General features: G+C 42.6%; 1 pseudogene; it reads left to right on the top strand.

The window, feature by feature from the left end:
- LOC100521245 lies at positions 8,819-10,405 on the top strand (annotated as a pseudogene).

Raw genomic sequence — 23,890 nt, 5'->3', positions numbered from 1 at the left:
CTCAGTGGTTTCCCATCACACTTATAATGGAATCCAAACTTCCAACCATGCCCCTCAAGGTCCTGCATGATTTGCTGCTACCTTCCTCCCCTCTGACGTCCTCTCTCCCCATCGCTCACTCCTCTCCATCCCTCCATCCACATGGCTCTTCCTGTGATTCTGTGAACCTGCCGAGTAGTCTCTGCCTCAGGACTCTTGCATGTGCTGACTGCCCCCACCCCCTACCCATACTCTTTCCCTTCTCTCTCTCTCTTTTTTTCTTGCACATTCTGGCAGCCTGGTAAAATTATTTACCTTTTATTTTTTATTGTGGTAAGAACACTTTACATGAGATCTACCTTCTTTTTCAAAAAAATTTTATTTGAGTATAGTTGACTTACAGAGGTGTGTTACTTTCAGGTGTACAGCAAAGTCAATCAGTTATACATATACATAGATATATTCTTTTTCAGATTCTTTTCCCATATAGGTTATTACAGAGCATTGAGTAGAATTCCTTGAGCTACACAGTAGGTGCCTGCTACTCATCCATTTTACAAATAGTAGTGTGTATATGCTAATCCCAACCTCCTATTTTATCCCTCCCCCAGTGTTTCCCTTTGGGTAACCATAACTTTGGCTTCCAAATCTTTGAGTCGTTCCTGTTGTGTGAATAAGTTCCCTGGTATCATTTTAAAAAATTAGATTCCATGTATTAGTGCATCTACCTTCTTAAAAAATTGTAAGTGTAGTTAACTTTAGGTATGATGTGGTATAGCAGATTTCTATAATATAATCATCTTGCACCTGCATTTTTTTAAATTTACATTTTTATGGCATCTGTTCAAAAGTCATTTTTACAGGAAGCTCATTCTCTGCTCCCTTAACGAAGGTTGCCCACCCTACCCTATGTTACTCTGCTTTATTTTCCACATGACATGTATCATTACCTAAAATTATTTATGTTTTAATTTGTTGTTTGTTCTTTCTCACTAAGACGGAAGGTCTAGGACTTCCCTAGGTCTAGGACTTTTTCTGTTTTGTTTACTGCTGTGTCTCCTCTCCCTACATCAGTGTCAGGAACACAGAGTAGGTGCTCAATAAACAGATGTTAAATGCATTTGACGGTGATTCCTGGAAAGGAAAGAGATGACGTGTTTAACATCAGGCTCCAGGGATCCCTCAGAGAGGAGAAATTTCAGGAGACTCCAGCAGCTCCGCCTCTCCCATCCCCAAATAACATGCAATGTTTTCATGCTCCGAGGGAAATAAATGCTTAAAGATCCCATTGCTAATTTAGCCTCCTTATGATTTTCGACAAGACTGAGGTAAGTTTTGGTTTTTGTTTAGAGAAAGACTCTCTGATGAGGCGTTTCCTTCTTTTTTTCTATTTTTAAAATTTAGGCAACTAAACAAATGCCCAAGAATTTTACAGAAACAGTGCAAAGATACTCACTTCTCCTAACAATACATATTTATAACCATCTATGGTCCCTTACAGCTTTGGTCTAGTTCTAAAGGCGTTTCACACCACTGTGATTGTGGTGGGTAGAGAATTAGCCTTCTTTGCTTATTTTTAAGCTGATATTCCTCTATTTACACTTCCCATATTTCATCACTTCTTCTGGATTCTTTTCTTGGTGAAGACCTTTTAATGCATTGCATTTATACACCATATTATTTTTTTAGATACAACTATGTAAAAGTGGTTATATTACTTTTTATAAGAAGATTATCGGGTTAATCCGACTAGGAACCATGAGGTTGAAGGTTCGATCCCTGCCCTTGCTCAGTGGGTTAACAATCCAGCATTGCCGTGAGTTGTGGTGTAGGTCACAGACGCGGCTTGGATCCTGCGTTGCTCTGGCTCTGGTGTAGGCTGGCAGCTACAGCTCCGATTAGACCCCTAGCCTTGGAACCTCCATATGCTGCGGGAGCAGCCCAAGAAATGGCAAAAAGACAAAAAAAAAAAAAAAAAAAAAAGATATCAGAATATTCCAAGACGTTCAGAAAATACAGGAAGAGATCATTCATAATCTTACTCTCCCCATACAATTATTTCCTATATCTCTGTATTCCTTCCTCTTTCTTTGTGTCATAGAAAATGGTGAATTTATTAAAGATATCATTTGTACACATAAGTGAGACAATATTGAGGAATGAACTTCTGATTTAGCAATGCAACAGAGTTGTTTATTATGTTAGTTCTACAGACTTTTACATTTCTTGTAAATACAAACTTTACCTCTGTTTCAAAATCAGTTGCCTAGATGTTACATATTAGGTGTTCAAGTAAATAAATGAGGAAATGCATAAACAATTGAAACTAAAACCAAGTAAATGATAAATAATTTAGATTGCATTTCACAAATTGTTCTTACTTTAATTGCACTTCGTATATAATAATTTACCAAAACAAGTTGGTATTTGACTTTTTAAAAAATAAGAATTAGGAGTTTCTGTCATGGCTCAGTGGTTCATGAACCCAACTAGTATCTGTGAGGACATGAGTTCAATCCCTGGCCTTGCTCAGTGGGTTAAGCATGCAGTGTTGTTGTGAGCTGTGGTGTAGGTCACAGACACAGCTCAGATCTGTTGTTGCTGTGGTGTAGGCCGGTGGCTACAGCTCTGTTTCAGCCCCTAGCCTGGGAACCTCCATATGCTGTGAGTGCAGCCCTAAAAAGACAAAAAAAAAAAAAAAAAAAGAATTAGACATAAATCTATATGACGATCTATAGCATTCTCTACTGACAGAATTGCTTTCCAATTTCTCTTATGCTGTAGTGATTCTATTTTTCTTCCTGGCTGGTGCTTGAGTACAGGGATAATTGTCATACATCATGTTCATCATGTTATTTAATTATTCTCTAACAATTGACATCTTAATATCCTGTGGGTTATCTGATTTGCATCTTTCTTTTAGACATGAAGAAAATAACACCAGTAATAACTTTATATGCATACTTTTTTTTAGTTCTTTTGGCTCCTTCTTTATAATTAATTCCCAGCAGTAGGATTTTTTTTTTTTTTTTTTTTTTTGGCTTTTTAGGCCCGCACCTGTGGAATATGGAAGTTCCCAAGCTAGGGGTCAAATCAGAGCTACAGCTGCCAGCCTATGCCACAGCTACAGCAATGGGGGATCTGACACTCATCTGCAACCTACACCATAGCTCATGGCAGCCCCAGATCCCTGACTCATTGAGTGAGGCCAGGGATTGAACCCGCATCCTCATGGACACTAGTTGGATTCGTTTCTGCTGTGCCACAATGGAAACTCCAGCAGTAGGAATATTAAACGGCTAAAAATTTTTTTGGCCGCACCCATGGCACGTGGAATTTCCCAGGCCAGGGATCAAACCCACACCACAGCAGTGACACAAGCCACAGTAAGGTCAATGCTGGATCCTTAACCACTAAACCAGGGAACTCCTAAATTTTTTTTTTTTTTTGTCTTTTGTCTTTTTAGGGCCATACCCACAGGCATATGGAGATTCCCGGGCCAGGGGTCCAGTCAGAGCTGTAGCCACCAGCCTATGCCACAGCCACAGCAACACCAGATGCAAGCCATGGCTGCGACCCACATCACAGCTCACGGCAACACCAGATCCTTAACCCACTGAGCAAGGCCAGGAATTGAACCTGCAACTTCATGGTTCCCAGTCGGATTCATTTCCACTGCACCATGATGGGAACTCCCTAAGTATTTTTTTAGGTTCTCATCTAGTAGATGATGCACTTGTCTCCTATAGATGGAATATAGCAAATCCTTATTCCCTCCCAAGTTTATATGTATGAAGCTTAAACATGCACAGGAGACAAGTACGGAGACATATTCATGGCACATCAATGCAGAGTAGTGGTTTCGTGTGTGCAATCTGCAGTCTTTTGGCCAAGATTAAAGTCTGTAAAATAAGGACAATAATGGCTCCTACCTCATAAGTTTCTTATGTGGCGTAAACTAGTTCCTTGGCATAAAGCGCTTGGAATCGTACTTGACACCCAGTGGATGTCAGTTATTCTTTGTAGTACAATGGGGATCAACAGGTGCTCAGTACAGGTTAGCTAGTATTTCAGTTTTATTCTTTTTTCCACTTTTCCCTGCTGTGACTGAGGGTACTTGGCTTTGTCAAGCAGGCTTAATTATTTTTAAACACGACTTGCATTTACTATATGCAAATTGTGTGCGAGTATGTGTGTAAAGACAAAGGAAATATAGAAGCTGCCCTCGAAGATGCTAAAACTGTACCGTGGAGCCAGGGAGACAGACAGATACACAAATAACTGGAGTGAACAGTGTAGCATGAAAGGAATGTGTTGACTACGTACTGAGTGTGAAAGGGCCAGTTTCCAGCTTCCAAATCAGCACTTTCCTTTGGGGTGCAAGGTGCTTTTGGCTGTGATGGCTTTGGTTCAGATGCTGGCATAGAAGATCTTGTGCACAAGGCTTGGGCTGCAGTAGGTGTTCAGGGAAAGAAGGCTGCCTAGATAAACTAACTTCCTTCGAATCCATTCCAGGCAGGATTCATGACAAGCTACCTGGGTGAAGGACTAACTGTGCCTTCATGGAATGACACTGTTCTTACTGAAAATATAGTGATCAATTGTGATTAGACAAATATTTTTCTTAAGAAAGGATTCTGTACAACTGTTTACTTGGCTTAAAAATTTGTGAAATAATTTTAAACAATTACATAGTATTTTATCAGGTGAATCTAGCATTCTGTATTAGGTGGTTTTCGTTATTTCCTGTTAAAATTATGCTGTGATTTTTTTTACCTCATGTATAAAGGTTTTTGATGTTGTTGCAATTCTAATTTCAGATTAATTTCTAATTTTAGAATCCTGAAGTGCAATAACTGAAGTCAAATGCTGATTTTTTTTTTATTTGGAAAATTTCAATCCTACACAAATTAAGAGGATAGGGTAATGAATGCTTCTGATCAATTGTGATTGGGCAAACCTTCTTAAGAAAGGATTCTGTATAAACTGTTTATTTTGTTGGAGTTGCTATTGTGGCTCAGTGGTTAACAAACCTGACTAGTTACCATGAGAATGCAGGTTCAATCCCTGGCCTCACTGAGCAGGTTAAGGATCCGGCGTTGCTGTGAGCTGTGGTGTAGCTTGCAGACATGGCTCAGATCCAGTGTTGCTGTGGCTCTGGTGTAGGCCAGCAGCTATATCTGCGATTCGACCCCTAGCCTGAGAACCTCCATATGCCATGATGGAGCCATAAAAAAAGACAAAAAGACCAAAAAACCAAAAAACCAATCCCCCCAAACCCAAAAACCTGTTTATTTTGCTTAAAAAATTTGTGAAATAATTGAGCTCCTCAGTTTGAGGAGAACACTGCTTGTTTCTCCTTTTATCATGTTATAAGTTTGTAATTCAAATGATAGAGTATTGGGGGTTATTAAAGAGTATTAGAAAATACAGGAAGGTAAAAATCTTCAGGTTCATCACTCAAAGATCACATTCTTTTTTTTTTTTTTTTTTTTTTTTTTTTTATGGTCACACCTATGGCTTATGGAAGTTCCTGGGCCAGGGACTGAATCTGAGCAGCTGTGATGTAGGCTGCAGCTGCTGCAATGCCAGGCTGGGGATTGAACTGGTGCCTCCACAGTGATCCAAGCCACAGCATCTGGATTCTTATCCCACTGTGCTACAGTGGAAACTCCCAAAGACTGCAGTTTTTCTACAGTGTGCTGATCATAGTTTTTTAAAACTTATTTTCTGTTTAGTATTATATCACAAGTATTTTCATGTTATTATATTGTCTTTTTAAATATAATTTTAAGCAATTACATAGCATTTCATCAATTGAATTTAGGATTCTGTCTTTGCTGGTTTTTATTTCCTATTAAGATTATGCTGTGATTTTTTTTTACCTCATGTATAAAGGTTTTTTGAAGTTGTTGCCAGTCTATTTCAAATTAATTGCTAATTTTAGACTCCTGAAGTATAGTAACTAAAGTCAAATGCTGATTTTTTTTTTAATTTGGAAAATTTCAAACCTACACAAGTTAAGAGATGGGTAATGAATGCTTCTGTATGCATGACTCAGCTTGGAAACTGTCAGTATTTTGACAAACTATGAAGTATTATTATCTCCTAAAGTATTGAGCCTTTCACCACTCCACCACCAGCAAGCTTGGCAACTCTCATTTCTCCATGACTTTGCCAGCACTGAGGATTATTGCTAAAAACTAAACCAAAAGAGGAGTTCCCGTCGTGGCTCAGTGGTTAGTGAACCTGACTAGCATCCATGAGGATGCGGGTTTGATCCCTGGCCTTGCTCAGTGGGTTAAGGATCTGGCATTGCTGTGAGCTGTGGTGTTGGTCGCAGATTTGGCTCTGATCCTGTGTTGCTGTGGCTGTGGTGTAGGCTGGCAGCCATAGCTCTGATTTGACCTCTAGCCTGGGAACCTCCATATGCTGTGGGTATGGCCCTAAAAAGACAAAAAGACCAAAACAAACAAACAAACAACCCCACAAAAAACAAACAAAAAAACTAAACCAAAAGAAAACATAGTGTTAAAACTTGGTTCATCTGCTACACCAAAAAACCAATGGCAGTTGTTTTAATTTGTGTGTTTTGGGGCCCCACCCTTCTATTTTAGCAGGAAAATGTTTTTGGCTTGGCCTCTCTGAGGATCCCCCAGAAGATCAATGCATCGACCCCTCTGTAGGCTGCTACCTTTGGCCATTTTTCTTTTTCTTTTTTTTTTTTAGGGCTACACCCGAGGCATATGGAAGTTCCCAGGCTAGGGGTCAAATCAGAGCTGCAGCTACTGGCCTTCACCACGCCACAGCAACGTGGGATCTGAGCCGCATCCATGATCTACACCACAGCTTATGACAACACTGCATCCCTGACCCGATGATTAAGGCCAGGTGTTCAACCTGCACCCTTATGGATACTAGTCGGATTCGTTTCTGCTGTGCCACAACAGGAACTCTCCTTTGGCCATTTTTATTTTTTTTTTCTTTTTATGGCATATGGATGTTCCCAGGCTAGGGGTTGAATAGGAGCTGCAGCTGCCAGTCTCTGCCACAGCCACATTCACACTGGATCTGAGCTGCATCTGCTACCCATGCCTAAGCTTTCAGCAACGTGGGATCCTTAACCCACTGGGCGAGGCCAGGGATAAAACCTACATCCTCACGAAGACTATGTCAGGTCCTTAACCCACTGAGCCACAACAGGAACTCTCCTTTGAGCATTTAAATATCATTGAAAATGTAATCCGTAAAACAGGACAATATTTGGGTGCATGTTCAAGTTTATCTTGCAGTAAATTAAAACTCAACACAACTTAAAGGGTCTTGGGTACAAGGACTGAGTGACTCAGGACAAAGGTGGGGTGGGTGAGAGGGGACAATGGATTTTGGTCATTGAAGAATCCCCTGAAGTTATACCCTAGGTAAGTTGTGCTAATTTTACTTATAAAAATCTTTATGATAATTGTATGTGATACAAGAATTTGGGGTTCCTTTGTTCTTGTTTTTCGTCAGCTTTATTGGGCTATAATGGACAAAACTGAGATTGCTTTGCATTTTTTTTTTTTTTTTGGTCTTTTTTAGGGCCACACTTGTAGCATATGGACGTTCCCAGGCTAGGGGTCAAATTGGAGCCGCAGCTGCTGGCCTACACCACAGCCACAGCAAGGCCAGATCTGAGCCACATTTGCCACCTATGCTGCAGCCTGTGGCAACACCAGATGGTTAACCCACTGGTCAAGGCCAGGGACTAAACCTGCATCCTCATGATACTGGTTCGGTTCTTAACCTGCTGAGTCACAAGGGAAACTCCAAGATTCCTTTGCTTTTTAAGTGTAGGGTCGGAGTAGAGTAACATCATTTAAAAAGTGTTTAAGAGGGGTTAATCTAAAAGTATGGTAAGTTGGGTTGGTGGGGGGGTGAGCCACTTATAAGGGGGTGAAAGCCCTATTTAGGGTGGACATCATCATAATGCAAATGAAGGTGAATAGGAGCAAGAAGGTGAAACAAGAGTAGGGTTAGTATTTGGTAAAACAAAACAAAACCAAATTGGATTGTTGAAGGTTTAAGGGGAAAAAGGCCAAAATTGTGAGCTCAGAGAGTTGGGGGGATAGCAGTGTGAGCTGCTTAACTTATCCTGGCTTCTCGGTTTCTACCGTCATAAAACAGGTAAAGGCAACACCTGGGTTGCTGGCCTTTTAGGCTCGATATGAGAAGCATATGCTCTTTGTACAACCATGTACTTTTGAAATTTTTATATATTTTTGTCTTTTTTAGGGCCACACCGCTCATATGGAAGTTCCCAGGCTAGGGGTCTAATTGGAGCTGTAGCTGCTGGCCTACACCTCAGCTCACAGCAACGCTGGATCCTTAACCCACTGAGCGAGGCCAGAGATCGAACCCGTGTCCTCATGGATACTAGTTGGATTCGTTACTGCTGAGCCACAATGGGAACTCTGAACTATGTACATTTAAGTGGTTCTTGGGTGATTGGACAATCATAGTAATGAATAGCCATGAGAATGGTCAGGAAGATTTTCTTTTTTAAGAAAATAGGAGGAATGGAATTACCCTTGTGGGGCAGCGGAAACCAGTCCACTAGGAACCATGAGGTTGCGGTTGACCCCTGGCCTCGCTCAGTTGGTTAAGGATCCGAGATGCCATGAGCTGTGGTGTAGGTCACAGACGTGGCTTGGATCTGCTGTTGCTGTGGCCGTGGCATAGGCTGGTGGCAATAGCTCTGCTTCAACCCCTAGCCTGGGAACCTCCATATGCTGCGGGTGTGGCCCTCAAAAGACACACACACACACACAGAAAAGTAAAGAAAAAAGAGGAATGGAGATCAAAGAAAAAATGAAATTGGGAAGAAACCCATTTGAGAACCTATTGCACTGGCCAGCATGGAAGTTGATCCTTTCAGACGCCACCTCTCCGAGGTGGGTGTCACACCCTTCCCGTTTAAAAGGAGAAAGCTGATGTCCTTAACTTCTCCAGGGTCAGCAGCAGGAGAGGCAGGTTCATCTTAAGTGAATTCCAAAGGCAGCAATGAGGGTAAGGACTCAGTGATTGTGGACAGTGTTTCTAACACAGCTGGACCTGCGCCAGGTTCAGGGACACAGGAGGGTCATCTTGCCCATGACTTCCTTCCTCGTACCAGGGCTCATGGAAGAGCAAAACCAAACGGGAGCAGTACACTTCCACTTCCACCCCTTCTCAACCGACCCAGCAGTGGCTTCCCTCATCTTCGTGGCTTTCTTGCTGCTGTACCTGGGAAGTCTCATTGGAAATATCACCATTGGCCTCATAGTCTGGCAAGACCACTCCCTCCATTCCCCAATGTACTTCTTCCTTTTTGCGCTGGCCATACTGGAGCTTGGCTACTCCACCAATATAGCTCCCCTGACTCTGGCTGGCATCCTTTCCATGGGGAGGATGCTTATCTCTCTCCCTGGCTGTGGGGCCCAGATGTTCTTCTTCATCCTTCTTGGGGGATCGGACTGTGTCTTGCTTGCTGCCATGGCCTATGACAGGTATGTGGCCATCTGTCATCCATTGCATTACAACCTCATCATGAGTGGCAGCTCTGTGGGCATATGACTTTAGGTTCTTTAGGGTTGGGATTCCTGTGGCACTGCCCTTGACTGTTCTGATCTGCCACCTCCCATTCTGTGGCCACAATGAAATCTACCACTTCTTCTGTGATATGCCTGCTGTTATGCGCCTGGCCTGTGCGGACACCCGCGTGCAGAGGCAGCTCTCTATGCCATCAGTGTGGCGGCCGTGGCCATCCCCTTCCTCCTCATCTGCCTCTCCTATGGCTGCATCATGACCGCTATCTCGAGGATGGATTCAGCCCAGGGAAAGTGCCGGGCCTTCTCCACCTGTTCCTCCCACCTCATGGTGGTTCTCCTGCAGTATGGGTGTTGCACCCTTATCTACCTTCGCCCCAGCTCCAGCTACTCCCCAGAAGAGGGCCGGGCATTGTCTGTTGTCTATACCTTTTTCTCGCCAGTGCTGAACCCCTTGATCTATACCATCAGGAATCAAGAGGTGACTCATGCAGTGAGGAGACTTATTGCAAGAATGTGCTGGTTCAGGGAGCCAGAAACATTCCTTCTTAGAAAAAATATCCCCTCGATCAGAAGTAGGGACAGGAGCTGAAGGACAGGAAGCTCAGAAGGAAAAAGGAGGGAGTGGAGAGATGACTGACCCAGGACTGTCTTGCCTGTGAAATGCTAATCAGTTCTCATTCATCCATTATTTACTAGCTTCCAATGATGAAACTCTGCATAAGCAGCCTCCTCTCTCATCTTAGTGCTTAGAATAAGGACAGCACAGGAGTGTCAGTGAAGAAAGGAATGAATGAAGGGATGGATAAGATGATGACAGCAGTTGACATAGTAGATGCCATCCTGTTACCTGTTTTAAGGGCCTGTATCCCTAAGGGCACGCAGACCCAACGTAGTTACGTATGCAGATGGCCAGGTAACAACATTAAGAAGTACAGGGGCATACAGAATTTGGAATAGTGCTAGGCCGGAGATTCAATCAATATTTTATTGCTAACAATGGTATTTATTGAAATTAATGTTATATCTCTATTTTTAATTTATTCTATTCCCAATATCCTTCCACAAAAGATGTGAAGTTGCTTAAAAATACATTGAATACAAAAGTTAAAAACACAAAAGAGTCTCAAAGATTTTGAAATCAAGTTTATGGTTACCAAAGGAGAGAAGTGGGGGTGGCGAGGGATAAATTAGAGGGTTGGGGCTGATGTCTACACACTACTATATATAAAACAGAGAGGTAACAACGACCTACTCTGTAGCACAGGGAAATATACTCAATACTGTGAACAACCTATGTAGGAAAAGAATATGAAAAGGAACGGGTATATGTACAACTGATTTACTTTGTTGTACACCTGAAACTAACATAACTTTACAAGTCAACCATACGCTAATAAAATCCATCTTATTTTATTTTATGTATGTATTTATTTTTTCTGTCTTTCTGTCTTTTTAGGCCTGCACCCACAGCACATGGGGGTTCCCAGGCTAAGGGTCCAATTCGAGCTGTAGCCGCCGGCCTATGCCAGAGCCACGGCAACGCCAGATCCGAGCCGCGTCTGTGACCCACAGCAATGCCAGAACCTTAACCCACTGAGTGAGGCCAGGGATCGAACCCACAACCTCATGGGTCCTAGTCATGTTCACTAACCTCTGAGCCATGATGGGAACTCCTAAAATCTATTATAAAAAAGTTAAAAACATATAGTCCAGAAGCTTTAAGTAAAGGAAAAATTCAGGCAGGATTTTAAAAAATACAGTAGTAAGATTTCTAGGCGTTCCCGTCGTGATACAGGGGAAACAAACCCGACTAGGAATCATGAAGTTGCTGGTTCAATCCCTGGCCTCGCTCCATGGGTGAAGGATCCGGCATTGCTGTGAGCTGTGGTATAGGTCGAAGATGCGGCTTTGATCTGGCATTGCTGTGGCTGTGGCATAGGACGGCGGCTACAGCTCCGATTTGACCCTTAGCCTGGGAACCTCCATATGCCTCGGGTGCAGCCCTGGAAAAGACAAAAAGACAATAAATAAATAAATAAAGTAATACGATTTCTATGCAGAAATGCAAACTATCTGCTTCTTAGCAGTATACGTGGCGTTCACCTACACGTGTCTGAGCTTCCTAATAGCCAAAGTAAAGAATAAAATATAGGATTTCCCGTCGTGGCGCAGTGGTTAATGAATCTGACTAGGAACCATGAGGTTGCAGGTTCGATCCCTGGCCTTGCTCAGTGGGTTAAGGATCCGGCATTGCCATGAGCTGTGGTGTAGGTTGCAGACGCGGCATGGATCCCACACTGCTGTGGCTCTGGTGTAGGCCAGCAGCTACAGCTCCCATTGGACCCCCTAGCCTGGGAGCCTCCATATGCCGTGAGAGTGGCCCTAGAAAAGGCAAAAAGACAAAAACAAACACAATTAAATTTCACAGGTAATGTAGTAATTTATACATACATGGAGAAGTTTAACACATTTTGGGGGGTTAAATCTCAGGTGTAAAGTAATCTTTTCTTACCACTTTTCAAAAGAGAATACAGCATATTTAACAACACACCAACACTTATAATAATAACAGTAGCTATCACTTATTGAGCACTGAAGTATGTGCCAGGCATTGTTTTAGGTGCTTAGTACAGGTTAACTCACTTGAGTCCCACAAAATCTTATGAGATAGGTACCATTATGATCCCTATTTTACACACAAAGAACTGAAGCTCAGAGAGGTTAAGTCATCTTCCCAAGATCACACAGCTAGTAAGTGCTGGCACAGTTTCACTCCAGAGCCTGTGATCTGTATAATATACTATACTGTATAATATACTGTATAATATATTATACAGTATAATATACTATAAATTTGAAATGAATTTTCGAGGACTAATTCTCCGGCTGATGGTGTGAGACTGATGTTCAAGTCACTTAAAGCAGTTCTGGAAAGGATGATCCTCTCTTTGGTAATGTTCTCTACATTCTAACTTGATTTTAGGGAATAAACCTAAACTATTAGAGCCTGATTGGCAAGTATGGTTTTTCAGGAAGTGCTTCACAATCACTATTTTACTCAACCAGGGTCTTGATGAAATGAGTCTATTGTAACAGAAACCAGGCTGTGAGAAAGTAAAACACGTGAGCAAATTGAAAATGCAGGTTGTTAGATCCACACCTGCTTCGAATTACCAAACACAAATCCATATATGTATATATATATTCCACACCCATGGCATGTGGAAGTTTTTGGGCCAGGGGCCGAACCCACACCACTGCAATAATCAGAGCCACAACAGTGACAGTTCTGGATCCTTAACTATCTGAGCCACAAGAGCACTCCCTTTTTAGATTTTTTTTTTTTTTTTTTTTTGCCTTTTTTTTAGGGCCGCGCCTGTGACATATGGAGATTCCTAGGCTAGGGGTCCAATCAGAGCTACAGCTGCTGGCCTACCCCACAGCCACAGCAAAGCCAGATCCTTAACCATTGAGTAAGGCCAGAGATCAAACCCGCAACCTTATGTTTCCTAGTCGGATTTGTTTCTGCTTCACCACAAAGAGAACTCCTAGATCTATTATGGGATTTGATTCTTACCCAGAAAAGTTTGACCTGGGAACTGAAAAAAAAAAAAAAAAAAAATCAAGAATAAATAGTAGGAGTTTCCGTCGTGGTTCAGAGGTTAACAAATCCGACTAGAAACCACGAGGTTGCAGGTTTGATCCCTGGCCTCACTCAGTGGGTTAAGGATCCGGTGTCGCTGTGAGCTGCAGTGCAGGTTGCAGATGCGGCTCGGATCCCGAGTTGCTGTGGCTCTGGCATAGGTCGGCGGCTGCAGCTCTGATTCGACCCCTAGCCTGGGAACCTCCATGCACCACGGGAGTGGCCCAAGAAATGGCAATAAGACAAAAAAAAAAAAAAAAAGAAAGAAAAAAAGAAAAAGAAAAAATAGTAAAACCCAAATGATTCGATGACTTTTTGTAGTGACATTCAGATCTCGCCACTGTTGGTCTTTCCTCTTAGCAAGGAAAATGGAGATTTGCTGGTGTGTGTCTCTGCTTACTCTTCCTGGAGAGGTAAGATATAGGTCAAGGCCTCATCTATCAACAGCAAGATTTGCTGGTCCCTTCAGCCCACAGAGACACTGTGCACACCTGCCTATTATGTCCCCTGTGGCTTGCGATTGCATTTGGGCGAACCAGGTTGAATGCTGGGGTCAGCTGTATAACTGAGCAGGACCCTAGGGGGCCTTCCTGAGGCAGACCTCCCCACCAAATCTTCTGTTTAGCTCCTCTCTGAAGAACTTAGATAACAGTATCTAATGCGCGTTTCCTGAGTTGTTTTACAGATGCTAAAATCCCCACCAAATGGAAGAAATTAGCTACTGGATGACCACGAGCAGGTGGCCTCAAGGCTAGTGGATTGATAACATTTGACCCCAGTGACATCACTCTGTGTCCTCACCATCAACCAATCAGAGAATTTAGCATGAGCTCATCACATGCCCTGGGAATCCCCTCCCTCACCTTGTACTTAAAATGGCTTTGCTGAAGCCCATTGACCAGTTCTGGCTTTTTGAGACAAACACTGCACTTTCCTTCAGCACATCCCAGCATCAGTAGGTTGGCTTTACTGCACGTGGCAAATGGACACAAATTTTGGTTTGGTACAGGGGGAAGGACTCAGTGAATCAGTTGGGGATGTGCAGAGAGCATCCTGGAAGAAAATGATGCACTGGTCACAGACATAGATCTATGGCCTCATGGGGTACAGTCACTTTCTCTTCCAAACTCCCTGGAGCCTGGTTCTAGAAGGAGGATCAGAAGATGATTAAAAGCTGGTGTCACTTGCTAAGGAGCTGTTACCATACCAGGTTGTTTGCTTGATGTATGGGAAGCCAAAACCCTGAGATGCTGAGTTTGCAGCAAAGAAAAGATTTATTTGCAAGAGAGCCAAGCGAGGAGACAAGATGGGAAAACCAGTCGGGAACCAAGGTAGGGAAAGGGGATTGGTGGTAGGGAAAAGGTGAGGTAATTGGTATTCAGTGCAGGCCTAGCTGAGTTACATGCTTTTTCATGGGATGTGTGTTCAAAAAATGGTGGCGCTTAGCATGATCTGAGGTTTTGGCACTCTGATGCTGAAAGGTTATTCATCAGATTTCCCATTGTGGGTCAGCGGAAATGAATCTGACTAGTATCCATGAAGATGCAGGTTTGATCGCTGGCCTCTCTCAGTGGGTCGAGAATCTGGAGAGCTCAGGTGTAGGTCACAGACATGGCTCAGATCATGATAGGGATAGAGTAGGCCTGGGTGGTTGTAGAAGTCCCAGTAGGGAAAGAAGGAAACCTGGGGGATGTTGGGAGAAAGCCATCAGAACAAGGCTGGCTGGTTAGACGGGTGGAGGTTCGAGAATTGCCTCAGGTCCTCGGGTGGGGGAAAGCGCTGAGGCCTGCATTCAGATTCAGATCAAGAGCGAGAGTTTGAGGACCGCCCTTCAGCTGATTTGAATACACACCTTATCAGATACTAAGGAGGAGATACTCCTCCCAGAAAGGAAGAGGCGGGCCTTCCCAATCCTACTTTCCCTGGATGATAAAACTGTGGCCCACAGTATCCTCCAGGGTGAAGCTTGCTCACCTGCCCACTTGCATCTCTCACAAGCGTCCTATCCTAATAAATCTGTTTCTTGCCTATTACTTTGTCTCTCACTGAATTCCTTCTGCGTGGAGGCATAAAGAACTTGAACCTTAGTGAGTCCAGACACAAGGTGAGTAATTCTAGTTTAAAACCGTGGTTTTAGGTCCCAGTCTGGCTTTGGGTTGGGTTTGAGTCCCAGCATGTGCGTTCAAGTTCCAGTCTGGGTTTTGTCTAAGTTCAAGTCCTGGCATGTGGGTTCAAGTTCTAAACTGTGTTCTGGCCAGGTTCAGGCCATTAGGGCTGTCAGTTTCAATCCTACATTGCTGCGACTGTAGCTCCGATTTGACCTGGGAACTTCCATATGCGGCTGGTGTGGCCCTAAAAAGAAAAAAAAAAATTTCATTCATTGGACATCTGCACAGGCCCAGTTTTAGGGTCCCAGTCTTAGCCAGTTCGAACTAAAGCTACACATAGCTGACTCCAAGTTCCTGGAAAACAACTCTTGTAAACATCTTACTGTTTAGGCTGTGTGAAGCTTGGAGGGTATGCAATTTGCAATAATTACTGTGAACTTGCTCAGTTAAGGAAGGCTACAAGCAGAGGTTTTTGTTTTGTGTTTTTTTTTTTTTTTTTTTTTTTTTTTAAGCAAACTTTAAGATAAGCTAAAGACTATCTGTTTGTCACCAGTTTCCGTTAATACTATGGGGCATGGTTTCTAAGTCAGTAGACTTTTCTCCCTGGAGCTTTTAAGAAATGAATATTTTCTTAGTACCTGTAAGGTTTGGGCATGTTAAATGCAGCAAAAAGAAAATCATAGTTATGGGAATAGGGGGAAAAAAAAAGGAGAGAAAGAGAGAGAAATGGAATTGGGAGGGAAATGGAGAACTTAAAGAAGAAAGGTTAAAAATATTTTGTGTGGGAGTTCCCTGGTGGCCCAGTGGTTAAGGACTTTGTGTGCTCACTGCTGAGGGGTGGGTTTGATCCCTGGCTGAGGAACTTCCCTATCCTGCAAGCGTGGCCAAAAAATATTTTGTATGGCTGGAATTAAAAAGTATATTGCCACAAATGGCCTTCAGCGTCACTCTGAGATGACCGTGGCTCTGGCTGCAGTGGCAAGGGTGTAGACTCCAAAGAAATGGAGTTCTTGCTCAAGCATGGTAGCTGCTCTGCTGTGTTGTGTTTTGAAGCGTTGAGCAGGATAATAAAGAGCTGAGCACAACCCATCTGAAAGCCATCCACTGCTTGTTTGTGGTCTGTGGGTCAGCAGCTTGCAACCTCTGCTCTGGAATGAGAGTGTGGTTTTGTTTGCTCTTCTCTGAGTGGAACACTGATACTTTTCTGAAGTATGTTCCAGCTTAGTATATACACAATTAGACTATCAAGTGGCTGGTGATTGTTTCTTCTGGAATTGTTTTGCATTTTTCTTTCCAGATTGCTCTGAGAAATTCCTGCCAAGCTCGCTCTTGCTCTCTTGCTCACACACACACACACACACACACACACACACACACAGCCCTGCAGCCCTTCATTTCAGTAATATTTTCAGAGATACTAGTCCTTGAAATGAAAGTTTTAGGTGATACATCAGTAAGCATTTAAACAGTTTTTTTTTGTATTTATTTAAAATCTAGGGATGAAACATAAAAGCAGTACAGTGTTGCTGTTATGTTAAAAGAAAAAGGGAGTCAAATTTGTCAAGAAAAACTTTTAAGTAAATAATACTGATGACTTGGATCTGGAGTTGCTTTGGCTGTGGTGTAGGTTGGTAGCTACAGCTCTGATTCGATCCCTAGGCTGGGAACTTCCATATGCTGCAGGTGTGGCCCTAAAAAGAAAAAAAAAAAAGAAGGCATGCCCAGTGATATGATATTCTGCTTTCAATGAATACCAGACACCTCTAGGTGCTTAGCTTCCCAGGAGGTGGTGGGATTCAATTCAATTGAGTTGATTTAGTTGCTCCCCTTGAGGGCCTATCTTAGTAGAGGTGGAATAACCATTGTATTTAAACACAATACAGAGTGATAAGTGCTATGATCCGGGTGGGCACAGAGCAGGGAGAGGAAATGATTTTTTCCTTTTTGGAGGAGGGTGGGGAATAAGGCTTTGTTGAATAGGTAACACTTGGCTGAGTTTGGAAGGATCCTTAGAATTTGTCTAAGTGCACAAATTAACCTCTGTGGATAAATCAAAACTATGTATCTTCCCAAACCATCTCAAACTTGGAGAGTAAAAATGTAGGCAATAATTAAAATACAGCTAAGTCTAGCAGCAATTAAACCAGTTTAGAATGTCATATCCCTAAACAATTCCTATTTGTGCTCAAACATTGACCCACAGGGGATGGTCAAGTTGAAAGCTAAGTTAGCCTCTTGGGGCTTTGTTGAACCAAGGGAGGCAAACGGTTCTCCAGAAATGAGATAAGAAGGGATGAGAGAAAGAACCCAGAATTCTGTCTTTGCAAGTCCCAAAGTCCCACGCTCTTCCCTTGAGAAGAAGCTGCAGAGAAAGATTAACAGTGTCTAGTTGTGTGCTTCCCTCTGTGCTGGGTGGTTTCTCAGAGATTCTATCTCAGTGATTCCCAAGGTATTAAGAGGATTCCACCCTGGGCTTCACTCAGCCCAAGGGAAGGATGTGGCTGCCTGCCTCTCTCGGCAGGAGGTAAGGAGGGTAAGGGCAGACCAGGATGATTGGGTCTAGACCCTGGTGAATGGACCAATGAACCCTACTGACCTTGAGATTTCCTGCTCCTGTGAGGGACATCCTAGCGTAGAGTAACAAATGAGTCTGGACATTTTTTTTTTTTAACCTCCTGGGGCTAATGAGGTGATAGTACTTATGACAAATATACTAACAACGAACAAGTCTTCAAAAGACACTCGACTGCTGATGGTGAGAGAAGGAAAATCTGTCTCTCCCTAGAAATGTGACCCATTTCCTAGGTTGTATGAAAGGGGTGAGAGAGGGTTGTCTACCCTCCACTGTAGGAGGACTACACGCTTTGTTGGGACACCCAGAAAATATAATCTACCCAGTTTTCAAGGGACACACCCAATGCCTAGGTGATCAGTAGATGCTCAATAAATTCTTTTTTTGGTTGTTGTTGTCCTATGTTTTTTTCAGGATGCACCTACGGCAAATGGAAGTTCCCAGGCTAGGGGTCAAATTGGAGCCGCAGCTGCTGGCCTACGCCACAGCCACGTGGGATTCTTAACCCACTTAGCTGGGCCAGGGATTGAACCTGCATTCTCATGGATACTAGTCAAGTTTGTTACTGCCGAGCCACAGCAGGAACTCTGATGCTCAATAAATTCTTGTCAAACAAGTGAATGCATTAATTATATTCTGTTAGGGGAGAAGGTAGAGGAGGGTGCAGTGGTCTCTATGGAAAGTAAAGGGCTCTCTATGTGAAGAATATCAGGTCTCTGATGTCAGTGCTGGTGCCACAAAAGAAACTCATCAAAGAGGATGCAGCATTACTGAGGGTTTATATTTCCTGGGTAAGAAGAGATCTGGCATTTCCTGATCTAGCCTTCGAGTAGCAAGGAACTGTGCAGAAGCAAAGGCAGAATAAAGCAGACAATGCAAGAGAATGTTTATCTACAACCAAAGCTCACGTATTGTCATTTTTATCTCATCAAGATGACTCTGGAGGAGGAGCAAACTGCGGAGAGAAGAGTGGAGAGATTTCTCATTGGCTCATCCATGCCTTGGATGAAGACACAAAAGGCAAGAATAATTTTTTAATTTGAATGCTCCTAAAAAGAGAGTGCATTATAATACAACCCTAGCTATGTTGAGATCAAAATCAACTTGCCCAGTATAAAAGGCAAAAGGTAAATAGAAATGAAGACATTGGGGCTGAGAAATGCTGAGCAATCAAATATAAGACTTAATTTTGAGCTTCCTAGCAGCTAAGGCAAAAAGGGAAACATGAATTATGTTGCTGTCGTGGACAAGTAGGAGACATATATGTGTTCTTTAAGAGAGAAATGTACATGTCTGGGTGAGGGTGTGGAGCAAGCATTGAGAACTCGGGTGAGTCTTTGTCTAAGGTATGTTGAACAGCCATCATATAAACAACGGGATTGTTTATTGCACTGGAATTCACTGTAGAGTTTGTGTTCCAGATGTCTTCACCCTGAGAGCCTTGTATTTTTAAACTTATTTGAAAAGTTTGACTGAGATTCTGAAGGAAATTTTGAGGGATATTAAGGGCAGCGTGCTTGAGGGATGTGGTTTCCTTGAGTGATGGTCTAATGCACAATGATAACTTTGGGAAACATGTTTGTTAAATTTGTAGGTTTAACAATGGGGAGAAATTGATTATGGGTTGGAGTAAAAAACTGTAATTCTCCATAAGATCTCTGTGGGCTAGAATGATGAGTTAAATCTAAAAGGCTGACTTACTTTGGCTGCACCCAAGTCATATGGAAGTTCCTGGGCAGGGATCGAATCTGAGCTGCAGCTGCAACTGTAACCTATGCCAGGTCCTTAACCCACTGCACCAGGCCAGGGATTGAACCCAAGCCATTGCAGAGACAGTGTCAGATCATTAACCTGCTGTGCCACAGCGGGAACTCTCTCAAGTGACAGTTATTGATCAGAAGGAAATTATTGCTGTAATTGTGCAGATCTGGGTTTTGGTGTATGAAAAGATACCTTTAATGTTAAAATGACTTTGAGAAATTGCATTTATCTAGCCAAACGCTGTCTTGTTTAGTATTCTCTGTAATATTTAAATACTTAAGTTTTCAGAAGAAAACCATTAAGGAAAACTCTTCGTGTTTGCATAAGGTGGGGTGAGAAACCATTTACTTTTTGATGAAAGCCTCTGAACTGTGCAAAAAGTCATTGTAGGATATCTGAAATAAAAGATTTAATTGAGTAAAAAATATATATTTATCTCAAAAAAAAAGGCTGACTTAAAAGAGATGAGGGTAAAGAAAAAAGAGAAGGGAAGGACAGTAGGAAGAAAGGGAAGGAGAAAGAAGGAAGGAAAGAAAGGTATATACATATCAGCAAGCTGAGCCCCAGTCAAGAGTGTGGCATGTTTGGAAATGAACAAGAACATACATAAATATCTAGATTTAGCACAATCTTGGACCACATCATTGACCAGTATGCAGATTTTGTGGCCCTCTTTAGTTTTCTTTAAAATTTTATTTTTATTTTTAAACTTTTTATTATAGTTGATTTTCAGGATTGTGTCAGTTTCTGCTATACAGCAGCAACACATTCTTTTTCTCATGCTATCTTCAGTCATGGTCTATCCCAGGAGATTGGATGTAGTTCCCTATACTGTGCAGTAGGATCTCATCCATTCCAGATGCAATAGTCCCCCTCCCTCTTAGCATATTTAGATGTTAATCCTTGTTCTGACAATTATTGGTTGTATAACTAAGGAGGTGCTGTGTAACTTCAGTTTCCTTAAATTCCTCTCACATGGGAATTTAAAAAAACCAATAACATTTTTTAGAATTTAAAAATAAACACATATGCTTCATAAAAGCCTTGAAAAAGGGAGAAAAGCATTAGAAAATAGTAAGCTCCCAAATTTCTCTAAAACACCTTTGAGAATTTTTTTGCTTTTAGACTTGTAACACGACTGGTGTCGTGCTTTGCGTGCAGTATTGCCTCTTCATTTTCTTCATTTAATATTATTATGATAAGCACTCTCTCACTTTATTAAACCTTGTAGTTATAACAATTTTTTATTTATAACAATTTTAATAGCAATTTGAATATACCTCAAGTGACTGGAATGTCACTTTTTGTTAAGAATTTGTTTTACTTCCCTATAAAAATTGTTATCAGGGGTTCTTTTTGTGGCATAATGGGTTAAGGATCCCACATTGTCAGAGTTCCCTTCATGGCTCAGTGATTAATGAATCCGACTAGGAACCATGAGGTTATGGGTTCAATCCCTGGCCTTGCTCAGTGGATTAAGGATCGGGCGTTGCCGTGAACTGTGGTGTAGGTTGCAGATGCAGCTTGGATCCCGAGTTGCTGTGGCTCTGGCGTAGGCCGGTGGCTACAGCTCTGATTAGACCCCTAGCCTGGGAACCTCCATATGCTGCGGGAGCAGCCCAAGAAATGGCAAAAAGACAAAAAAAAAAAAAAAAAAAAAAAAGGATCCCACATTGTCACCGCAGTGGCTTGGGTTTGATTCCTGGCCCAGGAACTTCCCCAGATCGTGGGCTTGGCTAAAATAAATATTATCAAAGCATACTGCACATATCTTTATGTATCTGGCTCTAAACTCAAGATTATTCCCTCAGGACAGACCCTTCAATGTGAGAGTAGTGATTCAATGCATGTAACATTTTGAAACTTTCTTAAAAATTGCTGATTTTCTTTCTAGAAAGGATGCACTCTTTGAGCATTAGAAGTATTAAATGGAAGATTATTATTTCTACTTCAAAAGTACTGGGTAACAATTTTTGGCATTGATAGAACCTCAATAGCTCTCCAGTGTTCATGTCAACACAGAGTTACAGCGTACCTGGTATGAACTAGGTCCCGGGCATTAGTAAAGAATGGAACTGTATCAGTCCCTGCCCTCATGGAGCCTGAAGTCCGTGGAGGGGACAGAGATATACAAGGGAACTCAGAGGCAAACACTCATTAAAGGAGTCCTGAGATCCCTGGTTATAGATAATCGTTCTCTTTTTTGTGTCTGACTTGTCCCCTTGGTGTTTAATTCACGAAGGTTAAATATTTGGGGTGGAGGGTGTGTTGAGCATCTTTACTTACTCTGAGCAGGGAGAGAGGCAGGTGTGGGCGCCAGTGCTGCTTCCAGATGAGGAATTATACAATACTCTTAGAAACTTCCAGATGGAAAATTTCCAACTGTGATTCTACTCATTTTCCAACCCTCACTCCACACAAAGCTGTGTCCAACAGAAGGCCACACAGAGGCAGAAGCATTTAGAAAAGGAAAGAAAAACTTGAGGCACAGCATGCTGGGAGCCAGACTTTAAAAGGGCTGGCTTGCTAGAATCAAAACGACAATAATATCCAAAGGAAAACAATGGCAAATCAGCAAGAATACTAAGGGTGCATTATCCTGCTCATGGTGGAAAACAACAATGTCCTCACATGATTTCGTATTCATAAAAGTCATGATATAGCTTCAGACATCAGCACAGTACAAATACATTCTTTTGGAGGGAATGAAATGAGGTGATCCTGTTAGTTTTGGTTTAACTCAGGGTGCCCGTCGTCCCCACTCCCCACTGATCTGACCCTTACCGTGGCATGTGACACACCGAATCCTTGGCAGCAAGGCCAAGTGTCCATTTTTGTTTCTACAGTAGATGTGATATGATGTGTGTATGTGGGGGAGTGGGGGTTGGGGAGTGTTGTTTAGGATACCATATAAACTTGCCCTGAAATTCTTTCCTATGATGATGGGCAGCAAAAAGGAAATTGGATAGAGAGATTCTAAAATAAGTATAAAATACAGGATTCTTTTCCTTTATGCATCTAACAATCATCTATTAAAACCATCTCCATGCTAGTCCTTGTGGACAGGACCTGGCATTTCATGTTGGGGCCATTTACAGAAGTGAGGGCAGAATTAAGGGCACCTTTATAAGAGAGGGTGGGACACTTAAGGGCTAGCAATGGTGGGGCATTGTTTACAGCCTTGGGCCTGAAGTGACAGGTGAGTGGAGCCCAGCAAAAACTGGAGCCATGGAAGATGGGCTCCCCACCAGAGCTGTGGTCATGGAACCACGACGGTGGGAGGAGAGGATAAATACCTTACATCCCTTTATGCTGCTCTTGATTCTCCTGCAAGTACCTTTCACTGGCCAAATCCAACCAGAAGCCACAGGGTAAGTGAGCCTGCGTGATCCAGTCTTCAGTGATCACCTCCCACGGAGCAGAGCAGGGTGGAGAATGAATGCTGGAGGAGGAACCTAGAATAACCAACAAAACCTTCCCTTTGCAAATCACTAAGAGGAAGAGCAGTCTTCAAAAGGGATGGAAACCCAATGTCCAGAAAACAGGAGGAGCATTTGGGTAGAAGAGCATCACAGAGGCCTTGGGTGAGGAAGGTCACAGAAAGGGGAGTACCTAACCACCTCAAATGCAACACAGATCAAGTAAAAAAAAAAAAAAAAAGGCAGCTATTAGATTCAGCAATTTGGAAGCCGTTGGTGACCTTCCTTAGAGGGGTCTCTGGGCATAAGATGGAAACCAGATTGTGCTAAAGAAAGAATAGGAAATGGTTAAAATAGAAGGGAGACAGGGAGGCTTTAGAGGATGGTAAAAGATGGAGGGAAGTTGCCTTTTACTACAGGAGGTAAAGTTGCTGGAGATGGGGGAGCAGAGTCAGATACTGGAGGTGGAATTACTTCCAGGAGAATATAATACTCACTGCACTATGGAAACAAGAAATGACTTGTACATCAAGATCCCAGGCCTTGACATAGTATCCATGAGGATGCAGGTTCAATCTCTGGCCTCAATCAGTGGGTTAAGGATCTGGCATTGCTGCAAGCTGTGGCGTGGCTCACAGATGTGGCTCGAATCTGAAGTTGCTATGGCTGTGGCGTAGGCTGAAGCTGCAGCTCCAATTTGACCCCTGCCCAGGAACTTACATACGTCACAGGTGTGGCCATAAAAAGAAAAAAAAAAGATTTCAGGAGTTCCTTGGGGGCTCAGTGGGTTAAGGATCTGACATTGTCACTGCTATGGTTTGGGTCATTGCTGTGGCACA

The sequence above is a fragment of the Sus scrofa genome, chromosome 2, assembly GCF_000003025.6.
Source record: "Sus scrofa isolate TJ Tabasco breed Duroc chromosome 2, Sscrofa11.1, whole genome shotgun sequence".
NCBI classification, from domain to species: Eukaryota; Metazoa; Chordata; class Mammalia; order Artiodactyla; family Suidae; genus Sus; species Sus scrofa.
The sequence above is the reverse complement of the archived record's forward strand: the minus strand, read 5'-3'. Positions and strand labels throughout refer to the sequence as shown.